Here is a 12,012-nt window from a genome sequence, read left to right as displayed (position 1 = left end):
TATCCCTTGGCCCAAATAGTGCTGCCAGAAGCAAAGAGTATTGTAACTGACGTTGTAACATGCCCATCTCAGTGGTCAGAGGACACTCTTCTGTTGCCAGAAGGGCAAAAAGAAAGCTTCTCCAGCAGTCAGGAAACAACGGGTACCAAAGACCCTGCTGGGGTCTAATTGTGGGAGGCTCTTGAAAGTCAGGCTGAGGGGGCTGAACTTTACTGAGTAGAAAACACGTGTGCAAGGGAGAGACCTATTGTCGACTTGTCGGTTTATCTGGGAGATACTGGGCAGGGCAGGTCGCACGGATTCATCTACATAATACAATGAAGTTCTGAAGACAGTATTGCACGTAGGTATGTAAATGATCAGGAAGGCCATTTATCCCAAAGCATATCTTTCCCGATTAACCACCCAACTTTCATAAAACAAGAACACTTCAAAAGACCCGATTCCCAGCCACGCATTAGCAGAAGAATTCTTCAAGCCTAGGAGCCTTGGGGGGAAATTTAGTTATTGTCAGCCTTCCCCAGGATTATTATTTCTCCTTGCAACCTAAGCAGTGCTAATTCAGGTCTTCCTTTGCCAATGTTGAACCAAGGAGGGCGGTGGAAGACGGCAGTCCCACAGCACGGCACGCACCAAGGGCTGGCCCTTGTCAACACCTATTGTAGGAATTCTCAGAGGGGTCCCGACACAGAGCTTTAGGCCAAGTTTCGCCTCAGAGGCCCACGGAGCTTCCTTTAAAGAAAGCCCACAGCAAGAGTCCCCACCCAAGCAAAAGATTCCCCACCCAGTCCAAGGCCGGGAAGATGCCCCACCCAGCGGCAGGCTGGGCCGGCCTCCTAGGCTGGTTTAACTGGTTGGGACGACCGAAGCCTGCTGGCACAAAAGGTCTGCACTTCGGGAGCTGAGGAGCAGCCAGCCAGAGGGTGGAGAGGAAAGCTCTTTCCTTTCTCAAGACCACCGCGGCCGCTGCCCCCAAACCTCCTTCACTGATACTCGCTGGAGGTAGGTGTTACATCCCACCCAGTCCCCCAAGACCGGGGACTGCGCAGGCGCTCGCTGAGCACCCGCGCGGCGCGTTCTCTCGCGCGCTCCCTCAGCTTCCTTAGCGAGCCCCTGGGCCGAAGGAGGCGCGGTGCTTCCAGGGTGTTGTAGTGTGCTTCCTCGACGAAGGGCCCTCACGTAAACTGGGCGCTGGGCGTCGGAGAACTACGCCTCCCAGCGTGCCCCGCGCGAGGGCACAGGGCGTTTGCCCTTGACGGCTTTAGCCGTCAGCGCAGAGAGGAGGACCCGGGAAGCCGGCAGCGGCGGTAGGAGGGAATGCGCGTGCGCGCTGGGCCGGCTCGTCCCGTTCTGTCCCAATCATTGTAAACAGGCGGAGGCTGGGGCGGGGTGGGAATGGGGCGCCCGAGGCCGGCCAGGGGCGCAGCGCAGGAGGCGCCTACGGTGGCTGCGGCGGCACGGTGAGCGCGAGGAGGCGGCGGCTGCGGCGGGGCGGGCGGTCGCGCGGCGTCAGGCACAGGTCAGTGGCGGCCAGCGGTGGCGTGCGGGGGTCGTGGCGGTGCCCCTCGCCTGCCCGCGGGGCGCTCTCCGCACCCACCTCGCAGCGGCGTCTGTCAGGCAGCGTGCGGGGCTGGGAGCTCGCCGCGCGCGGGGCTGGAGTTGGGGGTGGGGGGCGTGGCTGCCCCGAGTGCGGGTTCATCCCGGGCAGGCTTCTCCCCAGTTCTCGCCCCCTTGCCGGCCGTTCCTCCCATTTGCCGGCCGGGCCTCCCTCGTGGCACCCGCGTTTGTGATTTGGTGCTCTCGGGGTCCGGAGGAGGAGGGTCGGGAACCGGGCCCCTCCCCCCTTGAGTCTCCAGGCCTCAGGGCAGCTCTTGGGCACGGGAACGGAGGAGAGGGGACTCTGTCTTTTATATAATCACTGTTTTTTCATCGCACCCGGAGTATTGACCCGTCTCCGGGACTTGCCCAGTGGGCTAGGAAAAGGCTCTTGATGTTTCCCACCGCTGGCATGGAAGCAGTGGAGCTCCTTTGAGTGCTTCGGTCTTTCGTTCAGGTTTCAGTGCGAATGGGGACAGATCTGGAGTTGAGAATCCTTCTTACAACTCATTCTCAAGTATGCTTGTGCCAAAAGGCTCTTCTTGAGGTCGCACCCCCTCCCCCTTTTAAAATGTATCCTTAGCAGAGTGGAACAGGTTTTACACAATGTTCCACACCTCAGTCTTAACCTGAAATAATTACGCTCTTTCGAGTTTTGCGATTCATTACTTCCCAGCCTCCCTCTTGCCTAAGCAGCTTGTTACTTCTAAGGCCTAGTGGAGTTCTTGTGACAGTAATTAAAATGTGAAGTCGAGATACTTCGAATGTGCATGGTGAGAGAAGTGCAGTCGTTTGGACATGGAGTTCACACACCGTCTAGCCTGATTAGAAAAGCTTTCGCTGAATTTTTTTTAGTGGAGTGGGCATGTTCGAAGGCTGCTGCAACTTTAGGTAGCATTCCATCATACTTGGGAGTTATTCATAAAATATTTAAGTGGTGATAAGGAGCAAGCTCGCTTTTGGTTTGGTGATTATGGAGGCAGCACTTCCACATGAAAAAAATGGGACTGCGAATAAGAAAGGTAACCTCACTTGACACGTTTCCAGTTATCTTGGTGATTTGATAGTTCCTTTCTGAGTGTCTTCCCGAAAATGAGTAATTGCTGCAAACTGTATTGGCAGTAGGAGAGGTAGGAAGGAAGTTGGTAGAGTGGTTCCCACTTTTCAACGTGACCCATAGATTTAAGTGGAGGAGGCTAGTTTAACAGTAACCATAGGGCGGTAATTCTTTGAACAAAGAATCTTGAGGCCGTGTACCATAACTTAATTTGCTCTCTCTTCAAAATAATCTCTCATTTTAGGTCTTTCTAATTTAGAAAACCAGAAGTGTCAGAAAATGAATATTTAATTTGTATCGTTGTGTCTGCACAGCTGTTTGCTTGGCAAGGAGAGATTGGGCCTGAACGTAACCCCCACATATGTCCTTTTTGAAAGAAAATTCCTGATCGAAACCTAAGTTAGTATATGTGGGAGGAATAAGGAAGAATGCAGGTCATTTAGTATGGGAGAATTACCAGTAATAATTCCATAGCAGCGGGTACTGTCCCAGGTGAAGAAGACTTCCAGATGGATAAGGCACTGCCCCTGCTTTCAGAATGGTCAGATTCTATCTCTGACTTGAACCGTTACCAAGTACAGTACGTTTTTAAGATTATTTTGACTGGATAAAGTGTGGGCGTATACAGGGTGTACAAAGGAGATAGTGGCCAGTTCCCTAAGGGAAGAGAAGAAGAGATTGAGAAAGGTGGCAGCGGTAAGGAAAACGTTACGTATAGGAGGGGATGAAAAGAGAAAGGATGGGCATTTAGGTAGAAGGAGTGTGAGCAAAAGCACAGGGGTCTGAGCTGCCATAGTGAGTTGGCAGAGGCGAAATTATGGATAGTCTTATACACAGTGGAAGTAATTCCAACTTTTATCTTGTGAGCAAATAGGAGTCACTGAGACAGGATAAAGAAAAGAGAAGCCTAGGCCAGCTCAACCCATTAACTCCCTGCTGTGTGTTAGGTGTTGTGTTAGGTACCTCATGCTTTAAATTCTTAAACTTGAAGGTGTAGGCATGACTGAGGCAGAAAATGAGAGAAAGGAACTTAAGGCAGAAGGAAAGCTGGACATGATTAGAGAGAGCATAGAACACTTTTAAAAATTAGAAGTCGTTCTCTACAACTATAGCATTGGGTTTATGGTGGGAAGTAGCAGAAGATGAGGCTGCCTAGATAGATCCTTGAGCATTGCATGCCATTCTCGGGATTCTAGAGGGTTTTTTTTCCTATAAATAATAATAGAGTTCATGGATTTTAATCAGGAAAGATTCTTGGAAGGTTTTCATTTTAGAAAGATCATTCTGGTATTACAGAATGCAGATTTCAGAAGCGAGAGAGGGGAGGTAAGGCAGGGTGCGGCGAGACTGGTTAGGAGTTTTTGTAATAATTGAGGTGACAAGTAAGACCCTACGTTTAAGGTAGCATCAGTGGAGATACACAGGAGTAAGTTCCTAGCACAAACATTTAGAAAGTAGAATTCATAGGATTCAGTTACAGTTGGATTTTAACTTGGGTGATTGAATAGACAATGGTAAAGTACAGTTGACCCTTGAACAATGCAGGGGGTAGGGGTGCTGACCCCCTCGCAGTCTAAAATTCATGTATAACTTTTGATCCCCTCAGAACTTAACCACTAATAGCCTGCTATTGACTGGAAGCCCTACTGATAACAAAAAGTCAATTAACACATATTTTATATGTCATGTGTGTTATATACTGTATTCTTACGGTAAAGTTAGAGGAAAAAAAAGTGTTAAGAAAATTATAAGGAAGAAAAATACGTTTACAGTACAGTACTGTGTTTATCGAAAAAGACCACATATGAGTGGACCTGCACAGCTCAAACTCGTATTGTTCAAGGGTCAACTCTGTACTGAGACAGAGACTTCAGGAAGAGGAGCAAACTTGGGGAGGAACAGTATTTTAGCTTTTGGATATACTGAATAGGGAGTTAATCTATGAAACATTCAAGTGGAAACATTGGCTGCAGAGTCGGGTGTGTGGATTTGGAGTCTCCGAGAAGTCTTACTGTGCAAGTCAGCAGGCTGTATTCTAGGTGGTAGCTGAAATCTTTGATTTAGGTAATACCATGTAGGAAGAATTTACCAATGGAGAATAGTCCTGGAAATAGACAATGGAGAATAACATTTAAAGCCAGATAGAGGAAGAAGACCTGGAAAGGGAAATTCCTGTGTTTAGAGATGCAGAGAAATCATGAGAAAATGTCATAGAAGCCAAAATGGAATCATTTCAAAAGGAAGTTATACTTCAAAACCAACTCTCCAGGAAAAAAAAAAATTAAAAAAAAAAAAAAAGCTATGCTCTAACTGCTTTGAGAACTTGAGTTAAACAAGGATTGTTAGGAGTCTATTGAATTTAATAACTAAGATCAGTTGTAACATTCTACTTAATGCTTAACTTAAATTCTACTTAATACAATTAACTTTTGGGGAAGGAACTAGGTTTTATTGAATTGAGGAGTTAATAGAAGGTCAGAGAGTGAAGAAAATAAATGTAGATTATTTCAGGAATAAATAAGTCTTAGCTGTGAAGAATGGAAAGAGGTGTTAGCAGAAGGTAAAAAGGGTTAAGGGAGTGATTTTTAACATGGCAAAGATTTAAGCCTGCTTTTTTCAAGTGTACAATTTAGTGGTTTTTAGTATATTCATACAGTTGTGCAGCCATCTCCACAGTCAACTAGAACATTTTTATTATCCCGAGGAAGAAACCTTTTACTCATTGTCAGTCACTCACCATTCCCCCTACTCCCACCCATTAGCAACCACTAACCTACTTGCTCTCTCTGGATTTGCCTACTCTGGACATTTTGTATAAATGGAATCATATATGTTATCATTTGTGACCGACTTCCTTTACTCAGTATAATGTTTTCAACGTTTATCATATTGTAGCATATATCAGGACTTAATTCCTTTTTATTGCCAAATAATCTTCCATTGCCTGGTTGCACCATGTTTTGTTTATCCAGTGATCAGTTGGTGACTGAGTTTTGCTACTTTATGGCTATTGTGAATAATGTTGGTGTGAATATTCATGTGCAAGTTTTGGTGTGGATGTATGTTCCTCCTGGGTATATACCTAGGAACAGAATTGCTGGATCGTATAGCGACTCTTACGTTTAACATTTTGAGGAAGTACCAAACTGTTTCCCAAAGCAGCTGTACCATTTCGTCATGCAGTGTAGGGATTCTGGTATCTCCATATCCTCACCAACACTTGTTATGTTCTGGGTTTTAAAATTTTAGTTATCATTGTGGGTGTGAATTGGTATCTCATTGTGGTTTTGATTTGATGATATTGACCATCTTTTCAATGGCTTTTGTAGGTCATCTTTGGAAAAATACCGACTCAAGTCCTTTGCCCACTTTAAATTGGGTTGTCTCTATGTTTTTGCGTTGTAAGAGTTCTTTTTGTTTATTCTGGATGCTAGACCCTTATCAAATAGATGATGTGCAAATATTTTCTTCCGTTCTTTAGGTTGTCTTTTTACTTTCTTGATAACATCTTCTGATAGTAAAAGTTTTTAATTTTGATGAAGTACAGTCTGTCCATTTTTTCCTTTTTGTTACTCATGGTTTTGTTGTCATATTTAAGAATCCATTGTCAAATCCAAGGATGTAAAAATTTAGGCTAGTACTCTTTTAAGAGTTTTATGGTTTTAGTTTTTATGTTTCGGTGTTGATTCATTTTGAGTGAATTTTTATGTGTGGTCTGAGATATGGGTCCGTTTTTTTGCATGTGGAAATCCAGCTGTTTCATACCCATCTGTTGAAGAGACCATTCTTTTCCCATTGAATAGTCTTGGCACCCTTGTTGGTAATCAGTTGACCATAGATGTTTGGGTTTATTTCTGGACTCAAATCAATTCTGTAGGTCTGTATTTTATACTAATGCCAGTACTACATTGTTTTGGCTATTCTATAGTTTTGTAGTACCTTTTGAAATCGGGAAGTGTAAGTCTTCCACCTTCTGTTTCATTATTTTTTGTGGCTTGATTCAGGGCCCATTGTAATTCCATGTGAAACTGAAGATCAGCTTTTCCATTTCTGCAAAAGAGATTGTTGAAATTTTGATAGAGTTTGCATTGAATCTATATATCCCTTTGAGTTAGGGCATTATTATTTTGTCTTAACATTGTTGAGTCCTCCGGTCTGAAAAGTCTATATTCCCTATGTTGTACCTTTTACCTCCACAAATGGAATTTTTTTTTAATTTCATTTTTGGACTGTATCATCATACACAGTTAATTTTCTACCTTCATCTTGTATCCTATAACTTTGTTAAACTCATTTATTGGCTCTAATAATTTTCTAGTATATTCTTTTGGGTTTGCTATGTAAGATTCTGTCATCTGTGAATGGAGACAGTTTTACTTCTTCTTTTGCAATGTGAATGCTTTTTTTTTTTTGCCTGGTTGTCCTGGCTAGAACTTCCAGTTCAATGTTGAATAGAAGTGGCAAGGACAGGGGCGCCTGGGTGGCACAATCGGTTAAGCGTCCGACTTCAGCCAGGTCACGATCTCGCGGTCCGTGAGTTCGAGCCCCGCGTCGGGCTCTGGGCTGATGGCTCAGAGCCTGGAGCCTGTTTCCGATTCTGTGTCTCTCTCTCTCTCTCTGCCCCTCTCCCGTTCATGCTCTGTCTCTCTCTGTCCCAAAAATAAATAAACATTGAAAAAAAAAAAAAAAAAAAAGAAGTGGCAAGGACAAATCTCCTTGTCCTGTTCCTGGTCTTAGGAGGAAAGCTTACAGTCTTTCACCATTAATTGTAATGTTAACTATGGGTTTTTCACTGATGCCCTTGATCAGTTTGACAAAGTTCCCTTCTATTCTTAGTCTGTCAGATGTTCTGTTAAATGTTGGTTAAGATTCCTACATATTTTTTAATTTAAAAATTATTTTTCAAATTATTGATTTTCATTGTTATTTCATTGTGGTCAGGGAATATACTTTATGTGCTTTCAATCTTATAAAATTTATTCAGATTTGTTCATGGCCTAACATATGATCTTTCTTTAAGAATGTTCCAGGTGCACTTGGGATGAATCTGTATTCTGCTATTGTTGAGTGGAGTGTTCTGTGGATTTCTGTTAGGTTTAGTTTAAAGTATTTGTTCAAGTCTTCTCTTTTTCTTTTTTTTTTTTTTTTCTTCAACATTTATTTTATTTTTGGGACAGAGAGAGACAGAGCATGAACGGGGGAGGGGCAGAAAGAGAGGGAGACACAGAATCGGAGACAGGCTCCAGGCTCTGAGCCATCAGCCCAGAGCCCGACGCGGGGCTCGAACTCACAGACCGCGAAATTGTGACCTGGCTGAAGTTGGACGCTTAACCGACTGCGCCACCCAGGTGCCCCAAGTCTTCTCTTTTTCTTATTGATGTTTTGTCTAGCTAGTCTATACATTTTGAAGTCTTCAACTATTGTTGAACTGTTTTTCCTTTCAATTTAGTTAGTTTTTTTGTTCCATGTCTTTTAGGGTTCTGTTATTAGGTGCATATATGTTTGTAATTGTTATCTTACCGTTTTATCATTAAATATTTTTCTTTGTCTTGGGGCACCTGGGTGGCGCAGTCGGTTAAGCGTCCGACTTCAGCCAGGTGACGATCTCGCGGTCCGTGAGTTCGAGCCCCACGTCGGGCTCTGGGCTGATGGCTCAGAGCCTGGAGCCTGTTTCCGATTCTGTGTCTCCCTCTCTCTCTGCCCCTCCCCCGTTCATGCTCTGTCTCTCTCTGTCCCAAAAATAAATAAAAAACGTTGAAAAAAAAATTTAAAAAAAAAAAAGAAGAAAAAAAAATAAAAATAAAAAAAAATATTTTTCTTTGTCTCTTAGAATATATTTTTGTTTTAAAATTTATTTTGTTACTAGTATAGCCAGTCCTCCCAGCACTCTTTTGGTTACTGGTTGTATGAAATATCTTTAATTTTCAACTTGTGTCTTAGAACCTAAAGTGAGTGTCTTATGGGCAATAGATAGTTTATCTTAAAAAAAAAAATCTGTTTTGCTAGTGTCTGCCTTTTAATTTTGGGAATTCAACCAATTTATATTTGAAGTAATTATTCATTAATAAGAATTCCTGCCCTATTACTGTTTGTTTTCTATATATTTAAAATTCTTTTTATTCTTCATTTCTTCCATTATTGCCTTTTCTGTTTCTTTGCAGTGTACTATTTTAATTCCTATATTTTGTTTACTACATAGTTTTGAGTTAGTTCTTAGTGGTTAACCTGGGGTTAAGATTAACATTTTAATTTGCATTAGTCTAGTTCAGATTAATAACAGGTTAATTTCAACAGTGTACTCCTATAGCTCCACTCCCCTTTATAGTGCTGTTGTCACAAGTTGTATCTTTATACCTTGTATGTCCATCTGATTTAAAACTGTTCCTTTATGCAGAGAAAATAGATACAAATGAAAAATACATTTATGCTATCTTTTATATTTACCTATGTAGTTACTTTTATTGCCGTTCTTTATTTCTTCATGTGGATTCAAATTACTGTCTAGTGTCCTTTCATTTCAGCATGAAGGACTCCCTTCAGCATTTCTTGTAGGATAAGCCAATTAGCAATGAATTTTTTCAGATTTTTTTCTTCTGAGAATGTATTATTTTTTTCTTTCAATTCTGAAGGATAATTATACAAGATAAAGATTCTCGGTTGACAGTTTTTTTCCTTCCAGTACTTTGATTATGTCATCCCACTGCCTTCTGGCCTGTATGGTTTCTGATGAGAAGTCAGCTGTTAATGAATGAAGATGCCTTGTATGTGATGAGTCACTTCCGTGGGCTTCTTTCAAGATTCTCTCTTTGTTTTTATAACTATTTGATGAAGATGTGCCTCAGTGTGAATTTCATTGAATTTCTCCTGCTTGGAGTTTAGTGAGCTTCTTTGATATATAGATTAATATTTCATTAAATTTGAGAAGTTTTTAGCCACAGTTTCTTCAGATATTATTTCTTCACTTTTCTCTCTCCTCTTCTTTTGGGACTGCCACTATACTTGGTATGCCAGATGGTGTACCACAGATCGCTTAGGTTTTGTTATATTTTCTTCATTAATTTTTCTTTCTGATCCCCAGACTGATATATATCAATTGACCTGTCTTTAAGATCACTGGTCTTTGTCCTGCCTTCTCAAATCTGATGTTGAGTCTGTATAGTGAATTTTTCATGTCAGTTGTTATACTTTACAATTCCAGAATTTCTATTTGATTCTTTAAAAAATAATTTTTTAATTTTTATTTACTTATTTTTAGTGTTTATTGACTTTGAGAGAGAGAGAGAGAGAGAGAGAGAGCACACGTAAGCAGGGGAGGGGTGGAGGGAGAGGGAGAGAGAGGATCCCAAGCAGACTCTGCGCCATTAGCACAGAGTTCGATGCAGAGCTTGAACCCGTGAACCATGAGATCATGACCTGAGCCAAAATCAAGAGTTGGATGCTTAACTGACTGAGCCACCCAGGTGCCCCTAAAAGTAATTTCTGTCTTTTTATTAATGTTCTCTACCTGGTGAGACAGAATTCTTACGCTTTCTTTTAGTTTTTTAGGCATCATTTCCTCAGCTTTTGAACATACTTAAATCAGATCTTAAAGTCTTTGTCTAGTAAGTCTGATATCTGGGATTCCTTAGGGAGTTTCCGGTGATTGCTTTTTTTCCCCCTGTGTGTGTGGGCCATTCCTTCTTGTTTCTTTACATGTGCATAATTTTTTGTTGAAATTGGACATTTTGAGTATTATAAAATGGCAGTTCTGGAAATTAGGTTCTCCTCTTTCCCCAGGGTTGTTGCTACTTGTAACTGTTGTTAGTTGTTTAGAAACTTTTCTGAACTAATTTTCTAAAGTATATATATTCTTTATTATGTGTGCCCATTGAAGTCTGTGTTCTGTTAGCTTATTGGTCAGCTAATGATTGGACAGGTATTTCCTTAAAACATTTCATACCAAAAACATCTCCCAGTATGTTCAGAGGGGTGTTGTGCTACTGTTGAAGTATTCCTTGAGCACTTGGCCACTTTACAGCTCTGGTTAGTCTTAATTTCCTGTTTGTATAAAGGTCAGGGTCATCCAGAGTGAGCCTTCTTGATACAGTAAACTCAGTGAGATTCACACTGAGACTCTTAATCAAACAGTTGAAAAACAGAGAATCTTGAAAGAAGCAAGACAGAAGTGACTCCCCACATACAAGAATCCTCAATATCATTTAACAGCCAACTGCTCTGACTTCTTAGCAGAAACCATAGAGGCCAGGAAGTGGTGGGATGGCATAGTCCAAGTACTGGAAGAAAAAAAAAGTCAAGAGCTGGCAAAATTCCTGAGCATGTGCACAGCCCTGGGCATACATATGCGTCCTAGATTCCCAGGAATCTGTTCAAGGTCTTTATTTCCCGAAACATCTCATCGCCCAGCCTTACCACTCAAGGTTTTTTGGTCAGTTTGTTTGCCCCAGCTTATACTCATTGCATCAGGCAGCAGCGCTGAAAACATCTGCCTGTAAATGTTTTTGGCAAATACCCTTTGTGTCCTGTAGTGGCTTTAGCTTTGGGGAAAGTCTGAGGTAGCAGTATTAGGTGAGATAAAGCTCGACTTTTCAGAAAGTCTTCCAGGGAGCCCTTAGGTAGGTCAAAACAAATAGTTTCAGTTTGTTTGTGAATGAGGTTTGTTCTGCCGGCCAGTGCTGGGAACGTGTGCTGCTGTTCTCATGGCTGCCACTGATCTGCGGAGCTCAGGGTAGGACGAGAGTAAGTTAAATGCCACAAAGCTCTGTGTTTTTACCAAGATTTAGCGGTGTCTTGAATAAGTAATCCTGGGATTGCTGCAAGCTTTGGGTTAGTTTCTGCTGTCCTGGAAAAGTTGATTCTCACAGTTTTTAGTTGCTTTTATGGAGGGGTGGACTTTTGCTGTTTCTTATGCCAGCATTTTGCCAACATTCCATCTATTACACTACACTTAACTTTTAGGCTACCTGGTATTTGTATAGTCCAAGTGAATTTCATGTAGCATACCGTAAGCCAGCATATTCTTCTTCTCAGTGCTTTATTTTTAAAGGATTTTAGATGTGTATAGAGATGCAATGTAAATAAAGGTTTCTTGGCTGTTATAAATGTGATGTTAAGTATCCTTTTACTTATATTCTTGCTTACTTTTGTGTGTTTGAGGATAAGGTTTTAATAGTGGAATTGCTAGGTGAGAATATTAATTTTTGATAGGTTTTGTTAAATTGCCCTTTTAAATGTATCAGTTTACACTTTTACTACTAATGTATTAGGGTGTCTCTTTCTACACACCCTTCCATTATTGGGTATCAGACCTGTTCATCTTCAGAAGATTTACAGTTAAAAAAGAAAATGTCTTTAATTTCCTA

At 41.7% G+C, this 12,012-nt stretch overlaps 1 protein-coding gene across 1 annotated transcript in view; it reads left to right on the top strand.

Moving 5' to 3' along the window:
• Positions 1–1,316: 1,316 nt before the first annotated feature.
• The window catches only part of RALBP1 (ralA binding protein 1), a 49,116-nt gene continuing 38,420 nt past the window's right edge, over positions 1,317–12,012 (top strand). Inside the window, exon 1 of the mRNA XM_019814990.2 lies at positions 1,317–1,519. The gene's annotated coding sequence lies outside the window, so the exon portion shown is untranslated. The remainder of the gene's footprint in view (positions 1,520–12,012) is intronic.

This window comes from Felis catus, chromosome D3 (genome assembly GCF_018350175.1).
Source record: "Felis catus isolate Fca126 chromosome D3, F.catus_Fca126_mat1.0, whole genome shotgun sequence".
In the NCBI taxonomy this organism is placed as follows: domain Eukaryota; kingdom Metazoa; phylum Chordata; class Mammalia; order Carnivora; family Felidae; genus Felis; species Felis catus.
This window is presented reverse-complemented; position numbering and strand designations above follow the sequence as displayed.